Here is a 15,132-nt window from a genome sequence, read left to right as displayed (position 1 = left end):
ACATAACAGAAAGCATCTCACTGAATAGTCCTCCAGTTTAACAGGTGGCTTTTTTGTTTGTAGAGAGACATTTATAATAATTTGTGAAACATAAAGTCCTCCGGGTTTCCTAAGCTATTAAATACATGTGAATTGCTTCCCAAATAATGGGGTAAGGGAAGAGGGATAGATTTCTTTCTATTGCAGTTTATATGGATTTTTATATTACACTACACTGTCCAGGTGCCCTCTGGTAGTCCCTTAAAAATAACCTCTTACATTTTTCACATATGATCCTTTCCCCAGATAATTTCATCTTATTACATTTTATACAGATGCAACCAGCCCCCCACCCCAAATTCAAAAGTGATCCTTCATTTTCTTCAACAACGCATTAACTGTGGTACAGATGCTCCGCTCTGGGGTCATTTGAATTCTTAAAAAACAAATTACTCATAGTACGTGTTCAGCTCATTATCAACGTGGGAGTAAGGGAGTGAAAATGTACTACTGTTTACCCACACAGCAGCTCCGAAACTAGCAGATATCCCCCACGCTGCTGCACTACTTTTCTTCCATCATGACTCCAAGAAGATAATTTGCAAATAATACTTTCTGATCAACTCTGCTAAGATGTAACCTTACGCAGTTAAACAGGCCAGTGGCTATTAAGCAGGCACACATATGCTTGCAGGGCCAAGCCCTGAATTTGGAATTGTACCTTTGAATCAGACTGAGTGAAATTCTTCTCCTACTGACTTGAAACTCAGGATTTCATGCCTGGTATCAAAAAACTCTTTCTTCTGCTACTACCCCCCCAAGCTATCCTGTTTGCAAAAAATTCCATTAAAACTCTGCTATAAAGCAAAAGGAGTACTGAAAGCTATGTTTATGTTCAATCAATTCAAGTAACAAAGAGATCCTGATCTTTTATGTGCAGGTACAATATTGGAGAACTTTTCTAAACAAATCTGGAAAGAGCAACATGTTTTTAGATGGATAACTCCACAAGAAAAGGGGAAACAAAACAGTGGCAGCTTGCTTTGTGACGGTTGAGATGATTGGGATACAGCACGAAGACCTGAGAAGACTCTGGAATGGACATTAGTTCTGCCCAATAGTTTAGCAACATATAACTTACGGTATTTTAAAGACCAAGCTGGTAGAAACGGATAGCATACAGCTATCACGAGCTATGTCTTCTTAGCGTTTAGCAGATTTTTCAGAGAGCCTAGGACATCTCTGAATCACTGGGAGATTCACCACCTAAAAGTCCCTCAGGCATTCTGGCAGATGAGCCCTTCAACAGTAGGCATTTGACAGGAGTTTTGCTTTAATGCCATTACAAACAAATACTGTCCCTATTTAACATGGCAAAATTTCATGTGAGTCTAAAATCTTTCTCTTTAAAAAGACCACTATTTGCAAATAGAAATGGTCTTATTTTTATCCAAAACTAATTAATGTACTACTAAAAACTGGACCTAGTATTACTTATTAAAGATCACAAAAGTATGCCTTTTCATAGCAGAAAGGACTCTGTCCTCCCTGTTTCAGAAGGGGTACACCCAACCTCCCGCCACCTGCATTTGCATTGCAGGTGCCCTTGTACCAGTCCTGGACTCCCACCGAGTATTAAACCCCTAAACAGAGCAGGATTTCTGCCACTGACTGTAGTTGGCCCAGAAGCTCATTTACAGGCCCAGTGCCCATCCACCGTAGCAGATTCTGCATTTTAGTCATGCTGAGAGACACTGTTAATGCTCCATTATCCCACTCCACAGACTGCATCATGAACACCTCTGTGGTGACCACCTCCAGCACCACAGAGAGAGACTTCACGGACCAGAAGAAAAAAGGTCCTCTCCGGACACTGCAGACCTTTGTCCAGGACTGTGCTTTTAAAGCAGGAAGGGCAGCATTTTCCCAGGTTCCCAGAAACCATTCTCCTTCCCACCCGTTAAGCTTGGAACTTGTGGACATGGAATGAGATGGACGTTACTCTGAAGTGCTGCATCTCCCATCTTGGTGCCTTTCAAAAGCTAGACGAAGACTGTGCTGTTACTGTTCTGCTGCTTTTAAACAAGCCCTTTCATTTTGGTGCCTTGTGCAGGGCTTTTTGTTTTGCCTTCAGCTTCCTTTTGACTTTGATTCTTTTGTGAGACTTTATATCCCCTTTCTAAATGTCCCACCCACTCAGCACCAGTTAAAATGAAAAGATGAGATGTCAACCGGCCTCCAAGTACGGAATAAAAGAGAACAACAAATTCTACCAAGGGTCTCACTCAGACTGTAAAAATAAAAGATGAGTTTGTATTGGCAAAGGCCTCTCTTGATCTGTTAATATCAAGGAAGACAAAATTATCTGTGTTCTTTGTGAAGCAGCAGTTGTTTTAGTGGGGAAGGAAGCCAAGACAGCTGTTAGATAGTTCAGTGCAAAATACTGACAGTGACACACCAACAACAACACTAGCAGTGAGGGACTCCGCCAAATGGCCAAAACACCAAATAATATTAATGCTGCTTTCAAAGGATTTGACAAACTACAATAATTTAAAATTTTCATACTGAGTGACAGATACCTCCTCAGCTCATCCTGGCCTACCGCGTTGTAAAAGAAACTGCAGCGAAAGCAGCATAATCTTTCAGACACAAAAGATGCTATTGAGAACAATTTGGTAGGTCTTGGTCAGGACTCAGGATTAAGTGGAGAAGCAGCCATCCATGTTTGGTTTGGATGCAGCACTTTTCCCCATTGAGGAAGGAAAGGCCGTGAGATTTCAACAGCTTTCCAGGACTCCTCAATTTAAGCTACTTGACCAAATGGTTTTGTTCACATGACCTGTAGCATAGCCAACCCCATGACAAAGGATTATGAAATTTTTTCCACTTCTTTCAGGCAGGATGAAAGACGGCGTGCACCGTGATCAGGAACAAACCAGGGGTTTCTGACAGGCACCTTGCTCTCACCATGTCCTCTTGTTCTGGTGACTTGACCTCTGTTGCACGTAATTTTCTCCACTTGTTCTAACTTCCCAGTAAGGGTTCATTTACAGACCTTCCAGGCTCTAAGAGAGAGCTAATATCTAAATATAAATACAATTTAATTCTGCTTTCATTCCTCCTTTTCATGCATAAGACCAAAACTAAATAGGTTTGCTACATACAAGCTCAACAACAGAGATGTTAGTCAGGAGGCAAAATTTGGCCCATCATCTTACTAAACAGAGCACTATTTCCAACGACCAGTGTAATGCAAACTCTCGAAGACTGCAGGAAACCTGCACTTTGGTCCTGCTTGGAAGGTTTCATGTCCAGTTTCTCCCCTTCCTGGCCCCTTGTGTCGTCTGGAAAGGCTTTCTTTTATAAAACTACACCCTTCTACATGGCACTCTGCTTCTCCCTCCAGCTGCACCTTCAAAGCTTTACTAACTCCAATTACTGTCCAAATTGCATTTATGGAAAAACATCATTTTCTCTGAGTGCAGAATTACATGTTGGCTGTTTACATATAGATTTGGATCATAAAAGAACTTAGAGAAAATACATAAAGGCCCAGCTTGGCTGTAAGTAACATCCTTTGTCCTGTATCAATGGCTGTAATGGAGAATGGAACGTGATGCACTTCTGTAATAAGGAATAAGACCTCATAGTTCTGGTAGAAATCAAAGTCTCCCACCCCACCAGCATAAAGCTCCCATTGATACCAGGGGCATGCTCCAAAACAAAATTTGGCCCTAGGACTCCTGAAGGGCTTATACTTGAGGAGAAACTATAATGAACACCCATTCCCATGGCATTAGTGATTCCTGCAAACTTTTTCCCTTCCTCTTTTTATAAGAAGGGACATATCACATCCTAAATTCTGTAACAGATGTTCTTTACAAGGCAAGAATAATTTACAATCAGTGTTTTGTGGGCAGGGAACTATCACGCTTCTCAAGAGCCTGGTTTTGCATGTGTATGCAGCTTGCTTGCAGCATGCACAGTCAGTATGAGTGAAAATCCCTGAGATCCTCCAACTTGGAAATGGGAAGTTTCCCAAGACAGAAATGGATTTGACAAACAAAACAATTAAATAGAAATAATTCTTAGAATATGAAAGTCAATAGAAATACTTAAATATCCATGGCAAAATTCACTTTCAGTGTATGGTAATTTCAATTTTCAGTTTTATGGCATCATTCAGCAAAGTTTTTAATAAGTGGGCAGTTCTCTTGTACTCATCAGATTAAAGATAACTTTACGAAATGGGAACCTTAATGAAGGTGCCCACTGAATTGTGAGAGATGAATATAAAGTTGCAGTTCTAACAACATTACCTGACAAAGCCTTTACCATTTATAACTTTTCTGCAATTTCTCTATTTTCAAAAGCTGGATATTATACTGTATTCATATGCAGGTCCAAATATAAATACTAGTTTCTCTACTGACCCACATACTTGGCCTATATTCAGAGTCTTTTCAGATGCTTCTATTAGCTGCTGAACAGTGTCAGGTATTTCTCCAGTGTAATCTTATTTATGAAGTCCTGTTTCCCAGACCAAAATAGAACCAAATCAACTGGAGGTTGATTTTTTTTTTCCTCCTATCCTCTGTAGAAACATACTCTTCTCCTCACCCCCCTGCATGGCCACATTTTCAGTTCTTATTTTCAGTTCTCACTGCATGACTGCCTCCTCTCTGGCTGCTCCTCAATGCTTCTGCTCCCAAACGCACACAGCTTCACTGAACAAGTCCCTCTGCCCACACAGCTGCATTTCAGACTAGCAAATGACTGTTTCTTTGGGGGTAATGGCTCCTTCTTTACCTTTTTTCCAAAAAGAACTTCACTGCTTTTGACATCTATTCTGAATGAAGGACAGCTGTCACCACCTCTGGATTCTGTGAAATATGAAGGAAAGAAGGCTGAAAGAGAAGAAAAGCCATAGCTGATAGGGGGAAGAGAGAAAATAAGAATCAAACAGGAAGCTAGGAGAAGCTGAGCACATGGTTCCACAATTGTTATTTGTGAATATTTCATAAGTGCATTTACTATACACTTGACTCATCTGGTCTGTGAAATCTCCAGAACTGGAGAAATCAGAGTAACTGAATTAATCTAAGTACAAAACCTTTTTTGCATGACCCAAATCTTCTGGCCTTTATCTGGGGAAGTCTTTTATTGGAGCTTTCAGCTGGAGAGAGACTGTAAGAATTTGCGGCTGTGGAGTGTGCAGTTATAATAAATACATAATTCATCATGGAGAGGTTTGTTAAAACCGTTAGGAATAAAATAAATGTCCTTCTTTCCTACTGAAAAGAGATGTCAGTTTTTCTCTTAAGATTACTCAAAGGGCTAGCCAGGCAGAATAGAGGCTTATTACATTAGAAAGCATATAGAGCCCTTTTATGAACTCTGGCTGCAGCCATTCTGTTTGTGAGACTCTTTGTTTCAATTTGTTTTTCAGCAGCTGTATCTGATCTGTATCTTGCACACTTTCATCCTGTGACAAAACACAGCTGCAAAGTGACTAGAAGTTCCTTCATCTGTCCTTCTGCATGTGCATGTTCTCGCAGATGGGAAAGGTACCTGTGAGAAGCAGCAAAACCAATTTATGGGTGTTAAATCCACTAAGTAATTTTACCCTGAGTCATGAGGTCTGGCTATCTCTCTGCTCATCTTTCCTGGAAGTATGCATGATAGCATCGTATCAAGAAAGATACTGAAGTTCATCAATATAAAGTGAATATAATTACTGGCAAAATAGAGTGCGTAGGATTGCCACTCCTTGAAAACTGGGTTTTGGGACAGAAATACTCCATTTCAAATGCAAAATGGAAAAGAACAGATCACTGTGTGGTTAATCTAAGCTTTCCAGTCTGAAAAATGCAATTCCTTTCCCAGGCTGTTTTCCCTGCCCAGTATTTACCTTCCAAGATCTTCCCTATCACCAACCAGCAGAGACCTGGCTGGTCCCAGATATTTTATATACTTTTGCTGCTAGCTTTTACCTGTGCTTAAAAGCCTTTCATGCATTGTTTTGGTGAAGTATCTGCTGTCTATGTAAATGCCTCTGAGCTCTGCCAGTTCACCTTATTAAAAATCACCACCATTATAATATTTTGGTTTCACACACATGGTCTTCAGAGGCATGTGTCTACAACTGTCTCAAGATATCCAATGTCAATCACACAGGCATGGATACACCGGCAAGGGGGCTTGAAGGCCAGAAACCCTTCTCGCTCTCCTCCGCTGGCATTGCCCATGTGATAGTTCATGCTGGAAGCCAGTAGCTCCCACCTCCTGCCAGCCATACCACAGCTATACGGAGCCTTGTGACCACCACTCCCTGTCACATGTGATGCTTGCTGAGCATAAAGTACTTTTGAATGACTATATTTTAACATGTTCCTCTTCTAGCTGCAAGAAAGCCTCCAGCACAATAAAAAGACATAATTGCTGTGGCTTAGGAGAAACAAACCAATCATTAGTGTGTGCCAAACTGTGCTTTTGGCCCAGTCCTTTAATGAAAAAAAAAGCAAAGGAATAAAAACAAAAAATCTGCTTAAAAACCACGGATCCAGCACTGGATTTAGGCACTGAAATCTCCAGAACGGAACGGCAAGACAATGTCTGGGAGGAACAGCTTTTGTGCTATCTCCTGCATACTGGTGTCTCTGAAGGGTGATAGTTTATCTAATAGATGAATTTTGGGTTCAGAGCCAAGGCAAAAAATAGGAATGTCCTCATCGAGACAACAGAAAATGGCAGTACATCCAGAGATTTATAATGACTTTAAAAGGGTGCGCACACGAGTACACAAACATGCACAAAATCAAACATGTTTCTTAATACTCAAACATGAGTGTCAAGAAACATAACTTCTCCAAAATAATTTCAAGCATGTCCTTGCCTGATTTACAAAGATGTTTCCACAGCTGAAATATTGCAGAGTCTCACCATATAAATTGTGTGTGTAAATTCTCCATTAGACAAAACTGCCTCCGGAGAAAATAATATTTATGTAAATGCATCCCCATCTCTTCCCTAGCGGGTGAAATGGTTTTAGAAGTCACATAGGGATCCCCACGCTGCACTTGCTCTCACCATTTCAGGAGTGCCACCCTTCAGAAGCTGTTGAGCAGGAAAGGAGATGAGGGTAAATCTAAGTCGGGAAGCAATGCCGTCTGAAAGCTGGATGGGGGAATGCGGAAGACACCAAGCAGGAACAGGCTGATAGCACGCAGTAGGTTTACAGTGAGTTCAATGCACCTGGGACACCAAAGAGAAGAACACGAGAAGCTCAACATATTTTGTTGTTTATCAAATGCAAGATGAGAATCAACAAGAAGTATTTTGCGTCTTTCCCAAGCACAGTGGTCCACAGTCTATCGTACCTGCTGCAAACCCCCTAGATTTTACACGGACCTATAGAGTGGCGATTTCAGAACAAGTCTGTCTCAGTACAAATCACTCAAGTAAGCAAAGTCAGGTAAAACAAATCCACAGGTTATCTAAACCCAAGTTAACTTCAGCAATGGACACATTGGTTTTTCAACTCTTCATGTGGTAATGGCAGTGTCTTCCTCTGTGTTCCTCCTAAAGTATCACTGCCTATCTCCAGGCAATGCAGTGTACAGAACCAGGAACCCTTTTCCTCATCTGTTGTCCTGAACACATCATTACCCCTTCAAACATTTCCATCATCTCTTTCCAACTTGACTTTTTAGGCTCTCCAGCACACAGATCATCCCTCGTGGCTCTTCATCTAATGGCTATGATCTCGATTTCTTTTGTGCACATAACAGCAGTCTCTCCTACTATTTTGCCTCCTCTTCCCTATTATGCCATGGACCGGGGAGACACTCTTCCCTGTGGCCAGAGAGAAACACCAGCCTTGCTACCTTGAAGTGAGGGGGTGTGACCTGAATAAGCAAAAAGATGTCCATAATGAAGGAGGGTTAAGACAATCGTGTATCTTCATGGCAATTACTTTGTGTCAATGTAACGAGAGAATATTGCAGGTAGTCTCTGCAAGACTGCCCTTGACTGTTAATTCTCAGAAAAGAAGACAGGAATACCTCAGATTGCTAGACTTGCCATCGTCCCCAAAATACTCCCTTCTCCTGAAGTTTCCAGTTTCTTGAAGCACCTACTCCTGTTTGTAAATGAACTGCTCACCGCAAATGGGTTACCCCATACCAATCCTGCAAAAAGACCACTAGATACAGGCACTTCCAAATACTCCCGTGGAGTCCTTCCTGCCACAGATCTCGGTCAAGGGCTGCTGATTTACCAACAGGGAGCTAAGATACACTAATGACTGTGACTCTTACCACTAATTACCACTTATTCAGACACTAATGGACTTCATTGGCCAGCACAAGTCTAATGTAAAAGCCTTTGCAATTTGAAAAGAACCATTTAATTTATTAAACATTGTGGATCTTAGGCGCTGATAATGGTAAACATGCCCTCATTTCTCTCCGCAATTAAAAAAGGAGTGTCCACAGCAACACCAGCTGCATCTGCCTGACTGGGTGCCTTTGGCCTGGGTTGCGCTTACACATTTTACGGGTATATTTACTTTTGGATTCAAATAAGAATACCAAAAATAGTTGAAAAATGAACGTCTTATGGTGGATGCAGTTCTCCCAGTCACATTATTGTTAGAATTATTCCCCTCTTCATACAGGAATGCCAATCACAATAGCGGTATGAGGCAATACCAAAATAAGGGCACAAGTTACGCCGGGTTAGTACGATATTTGTGCATAGACCATTTTTTAAAGACAGACGCCAGTTTGTTTCCCTAGAGGGTTAGAGAGAACTTGTTACTGAAAGGTAACTCTCCATGACTCTCTGCTGCTGCTCAGCGAGGACAGAGATGGTCCTTTTGAGACCCTGCTACTGATGCAGAAACCCAGCCCGCCCACACCTCTAGCACCTGCATCCCTCCTGGGTGCACGTCACCAGTGAGAGCAGGAGGCCTTAGGCCTTGCAGAACCAGCAGAAGCCTCAAGAGAAACCACAGGTTCAGCAAATGAGAAAGAAGTCAGTAACATAACCTCGTTCCCTTCCTGTTTTGCACCAGAGACTAATAAAACCATGCCTTCTCTTGGAGATACCAGTTCAAATCCAGGCAGATTGGTAGTGACTTAAAAGCTTTACTAGAGGCAGCCAGAAAATGGAATTTTTATCCCATGGGAAGTTCTAACACTGACATTGCTTTTTTGCTAAATCAGAAAGAAAAGCATCAAATATTTCACAGAATGGAAATTCTGAGTTATTTTTAGTTTGAAGGCAACAAAACTGCTTCATTAAGAATTTCTAGCTGTTAATGTCATAACATTCATATCTATAATTAATCTATAATATTAGAGTAATTTTTAGAAGCTAAACTTTAAAACAAGGAGTCAAAATGAAAGTGTCTGCTTCAATCTCAAGTAATATCAATGTTTCCATCGAAAACTTCATCAAGGCAAACTTCCCCCAAAAATTCTAATTCTGCCAAAACAGCATTTCCCAAAAGAAAATTACTCTGCTAAAAAATTGGCTGCCTAGCAGTCTTGACCTCTCTAAAAACAAAGCCAACCAAATCCCACCCACCCACCCCCGCCGCCGTCACAACTGCTACCTCTCACAATTTGATTACAAATCTCAGGACACTCTGTGGTTTCGCTTAAAGCTGTAGGTCCTGGAGTCAGGCTGATCACCCCCTGGCTTGCCCACACGAGAAGGGATTTTCTCAGAAAGAATTTGCTCAGACAGAAATATCAGTAGATCTGTCTTGGCAAACGGCTACGACGGACCCGCAGCTTGTTCCAGCAAGAGTTCCCCAAGCAGAGCAAGCTCTTTGACCAAACGGGCCGGTTTGCTGGTAGAAGTCCATTCCCGTCACAGCTTCTGTCAGCAGAGCCGTGTTGCTGAGCGGTACGACTTTTTCGCACTCTTAATAGACACAGCTGTGTCAGTAGAGCTTTCTGGTGGACATCAGAGCTTTCATTTAAGTAAGCAGTGACTCGCTTGCTTTTCGGACTGACGTTTAAACCTATCTAATCATGTGACCTGAGCTCTGGTTTTTTTTTCTTGAGGGGGGTTGATAAAATGCACTATTTTAATTAAGAGACCAAATGAAATCAAATGAAAAAGGAGAGCTATTGCCACACACTGATTGAAATACGCTCTGGGAACTGATTAATTGTATGTTGAAGTCTAAATTTTTACTTACTGAACATTTCTTTCCATTTCTACCCATTAGTCACACATGGATATTCCCCCGTGTGTGAGGAACTGGACTTTATCTAGTCACTCACACCTGTGCAAAATGTTCAAAATTATTTTGGCTTGGTAGCCTTTACATTCACTTTATCCACTTTGGGCAGGTGTAAGTGACTTCAGAAAGAGGGAGAACAAGGCAAAAAAGATGACCCGTGTTATGCACCAGGTTAGACGGTGGCAGAAGAGGAACGGCAAGAACAGAGCACCCGTATTTCTCAAGTGCTCCGCTTTTGCAGGGAGGAGGTCTCGGGGAACGTAGAAGTCAGGTAACCGTTTTGTTGAAAAGGAAGTTGTTTCCGGGTCACCAGAAATGCCAAAATTACTCCAACTTTTCTCCAGTCGTCTTTTCCACTGCAAAGAGCAAAACCTGCCCTGTCAGATGCCAACCAAGCTGTTACTTGTTTTGTTTTGCATGTTGCTAAGTAACAGGGCTGTTTTTGCTTACTTGCCTCCCTTGGGCTATTTCACAACACTTTGTAATATACACTGCTCTTTTTTGTTGCACATCTGGTTTCGATTTTAAGTTTCAGAACCCCCTCTGAAAACTGAGATATTAGTTTTTCATATCTATCATCTAGACAAAGTGCATCAGCCTGTCAGACCGAGCGCACCGGTGAGACACATTTAACCCTCTCAAGTAACTCTGAAGTTACTCTCCAAAAAACTATTTTCATTTTTTGGCGAGTTCAGGAGGTAGAAGTAGTTCAAGTATTTTGTCTAATTCACTGTGTGAAATTAGCTGCAACCAACATTAAAGTATGAGATAAAGATTACCGATTTCTTGAAGACATTAAATTTGGTAGGAAGCCATCATGCCTCGCAAATGCTAGCAAAGACCTGCAGTGCAGTGGGTTAACAACTGATCATCAACCCAAAGATGTTAGACAACTTCTCCTAAATCTTCTAGTCTTTCATTTTCTTTGGAAGCAGTCGCTCACAGAAAAGGAGCTAACTAGCACGAAGGAAGCTTTTGCTGTGTCTTTGAAAAATGGTATTGTAGAACATCAGAACTACACCTCCGGCTTCAGGTAGTTCAGATCCAGGCCTCAACTTGCACAGCATCATCATGGTCAATGCAGTGCTTGAAGCATTTTCATGAAGCATTTCATGTGATCCACACATGAACAAACTGACGGGGATAACAAGTATCTCTGCTCTGCTGATCTCTCTAAACCAAATGCTAACAACTACCGCAACCCTCGTGTGAGCCCTCTCCCAAAGTCGTCCTCCGCACTGCAAGCAAAGCTCTAATACAGAGGACGTGGATGGAGCTGTTTCTTCAGTCTTCACCCATCTGATCTCAGCATCATTTAAAGCTGCAATTAAAATTTATGCTACTAGGCTAAGGTCACTCAGAAAACTTATGCCAAGGACTACAGACACTGGACGCCACGCAGAGAAAAGAATCTCTGTCTGCTTTACCCTGATTGCCCTCCCCAAGAGGTGTTGCCTCCATGCCCTTCTTAAGCCACTTGGGTGACTAACTGAGCCTATAAAGCCTCATCTCTATAACTAAAGATTGTATTTCTTCTTCATTTTTGGAAGGAATAAAGTCTGGTGTAATCAAATAATTCTATTCAAATCAAGGTAAGCTGGACTTCAGCCTTTAACATTAGAAAAGCATACAAGCTTTGTGCAAGGTTGTTTCTTCGCTCTGTACAGATCTAAATACATGGCTAACATTCAAAAACAATACACGTAAAACCCTGCTCCCTCTCAATGCCTTCAAACATATCCAGGACCAGTTCTACCTCCCAGTTAGTTGTTATTTTCCTCTCATGCTTTCTCAACAGCTGCCTCACAGTCCTCTTCCCCCACTTCTTAAGTACAAATACTTTAGGGAATCCTCCTTTCTAAATAGGATTCAGGGTCCAACAGGTTTTGCAGCTCCTATGCCAGGCCTAGGCAATCCACTCTTCCAGTCCTGCAAGTCCTAGCATGTGATTCTCCTGGGCAGCACCAGTACCCACAAAGTCATGCAGTACAGGAGATTTGGAAGAAGTTAGTCTTTCTGACAGCTATAACTGTAACTATCACTACTATCACTGTAACTATCATTTAGAAAAAAATAGCAGAGAGAAAAGCCAAATCTACCATCTGCCCTTTCAGTCGGACCAGCTGCAGGCTGCTGCAGGCTGACTGTGTTGGAGCTAAGGTAACCAATGGAGGACGTGCAAGTGGGAAGAGCAATGTTTCCCACAGGGCATCCAGTTTCTTCAGCGAAACCTCACTGAACCCTTTTAATGTAAATCCACAAGCTTTATCCTGCAAACCTTAAGTGAACATACAATTCAAAATCTGATTTTCACCCTTCTCCTGAGACTTATCCCCAGAAGTGTTATACATCCAAGATGAAAAGGTAATTGGAGCCAAGCATGCTCATATCTTCAAAAAAACAAAAAAGATCCAAAAAAACATTCCAAAACTCCCAAGTATCTGTCTCTCAGACAGACTGGCCTTTCCTAAACAGAAGAATACAGGAGGAAGGTAGCAGAGGCACCCTACAGCGGTAGGAGCTGTAGGTTTTTAAGACTGCAAGGTTTCTAGATCTCACAGATTTCAGAGACTTGCCAAATCAGCAACTCCCACAAGCACCGTACCAGCAGCTGCCCCTCAATGTAAGGCCCCAGTGCTGCGGGCTTCCTTCTCGACAGGGCATTGAAAGCCACCTTGAAAGCAGCTCTGCAGACAGACTAAGGGAAACTTCTGAAAGACAACTAGGTGGTGAACATGGGATCTTCCTTATGCCACCTTCTCCCACCTGCTGCCAGACATAGTAGAAACCTGCAGAACGTGGAGCTCCTTAAGAACAGCATCCAAAGAGCCAAGGGCCTGGCAGCAAGTGTTTGTTCCTCTGGTACGGGACTCAGAAGTTGGACTAGGACTGATTGTTATAGGGTCTCTGTGATCCACGTAATCACAGGCATCATGGTCCTGCGGTGCAGTCAAGACTGAGAGCATACAGGCAAAAAAGCCTGAGGAAAAACCTCACGGTAAAGCATACTGTTGGTGTCATCATTCCCCTTTCATAGTTTTTCAGATGCTCTGGGGAAGAACAAAACAAAGGTATTAATAGTGGTAAGCCACATCTTTCCATGTCCTTGCTTCAAATCTAAAACAACTCGGTGCCTACAGCCCTCATATCCAGTTCTCTCCCCCACCCCTTTTTCCTTTGGTGTGGTCAGGCGCTTCCCTCTGTGCTCCTCCGTGCCGTCTCTCGCCAGTTCAGCCCCGGGATGTCTCAGCCAGCTCCCTCCACCCAGCGAGTCCTGCCCAAAACGCGATCCTTCTGCTGGCGTGAGCTCACTGTGACCTTTCTGCAAAGCACAGCCCTGCTCTCCTCCTCGCGTTCGGAGAGGCTTGTGGAGCAGTGGCTTCTTTTCAGCCTGTTCACTTCATGTTTAACCAATTAATCTCTCTTCCTGCAAGGGAAACAGTACTTGGCGCTGCACGGGATTCTGGCTGGATGCACTGGCTTGATGTGACTGATGGATGGTAGGTGAGGAGAGGGTTAAGAATATCATGGAGCTGTAAGGGCAAATGAGAGCTTTGTCTGGAAGCAGTTTAAGTAACCTAAGGAGAATCTGATACAGACCAAAGACACACAAGCACAGATGCATTTAATAGAAGCCTCGCTCCAGTCGAGATCTACAGCTGAGACTCACGCAGCAGAATGTGCTGCTTGGAACATACTGTGCTCCAGCCACTACGGCTACAGGCGGAATGGGAGCCAGCATGATGTGCTGGCGCTGCTAAGTACTGAATGTTCATTTAACGCACACGTTTGGGGAATGTATATTTATGCATACATGTTGGGATGCGGTACATCTCATAGCAAACTTGGCCAGCAGTTTGCTCTTCGATCTAAGGATTTGCCTGTGAAGAAATCCCAGGACTGTGTTGCTAAGAGCACAGCCTGACATGCTGTTCCAGCAGCAGCTGAGCCAGGTTAAGAGGTTACCACCTCCAGCCTGCCCACAGCTGTTTATCCACTGCCCCCCATTAGGGGTTACCACCCTTTTCAGTGAGCCAAATAACTGCATGTGCAGACACTCCCAAATCTGGCTCTGTCAGAGTGATCCAGCTTAGCTTAAACACTTTTTAGTAAGTTTATTGTTTGGGCTTTTTTTGAACTAGATCATCTTGAGAGTGATAGTTTCTTGACTTTGTTCAGCTGCAGCTAGGATAGCATCCCTGACGCGCCAATAAAACTATGGCAAAAGTGCATCTCTCACTCTCTTCAGTCAAAACCTGCAAGACTCATCTAAAGATAACGTGTGTAATATCCACTCCATAAACATTCTTTTGTTTCTTATCTTGCTGTTCTCTATGTACTAGTGGAGGTTCAAATATCTCATGATAAACTGGCAAGTTGTGTTTGCAGCAAGGTGTGCTCCTTTCTGAGGACATCTAAGAAAATCACCACTCTGAAGAAAACATTGCAAAAATCCCCTCCAATGCCATCTTCTTTCAGAGGATTTATACCTTCTCTTAGGTGCAGAATTGCAAGATTCCAGTAAGTCACGGGGGAACTTTAATAGAGATTGTCAGTGCATTTACACTATTATTATTATTGCTTTACTTCATTTTTAGGTCTTGGCATACGGGACTTAGAAGACTTGTCAAGCTTGGGCCTCAGATAGCTGTGCCAGGAAGAAAAAAAAAGGTAGTTTGGGGAGACAAAAATATTTGCTTCACCGACCTCTATGTTTGGCTCCTCAGTAGGTTTGATTTGTATTCACGGCTGTGCATGCACTCTCAGGGAACACGCATAATTCAGGCCAATTGTATGAGATTGGACTACAAAGAGAAGCCGTACTCAGGCTCTGACATTTAGCAAGCCAAGAGGTTTGAAAATACAGCCAAGTCAATTGCCTAGCTTGGCTG

General features: G+C 42.5%; 1 long non-coding RNA gene across 1 annotated transcript in view; it reads right to left on the bottom strand.

The window, feature by feature from the left end:
- LOC135329068 (uncharacterized) overlaps window positions 1–15,132 on the bottom strand; it is a 177,870-nt gene that overhangs the window by 35,307 nt on the left and 127,431 nt on the right. Inside the window, exons 5-6 of the long non-coding RNA XR_010390275.1 lie at window positions 7,072–7,236; window positions 4,792–4,865 (exon numbers count right to left, since the gene is read on the bottom strand). This is a non-coding gene — a long non-coding RNA (uncharacterized LOC135329068). The remainder of the gene's footprint in view (window positions 1–4,791; window positions 4,866–7,071; window positions 7,237–15,132) is intronic.

This window comes from Dromaius novaehollandiae, chromosome 8, assembly GCF_036370855.1.
Source record: "Dromaius novaehollandiae isolate bDroNov1 chromosome 8, bDroNov1.hap1, whole genome shotgun sequence".
Lineage (NCBI taxonomy): Eukaryota > Metazoa > Chordata > Aves > Casuariiformes > Dromaiidae > Dromaius > Dromaius novaehollandiae.
This window is presented reverse-complemented; position numbering and strand designations above follow the sequence as displayed.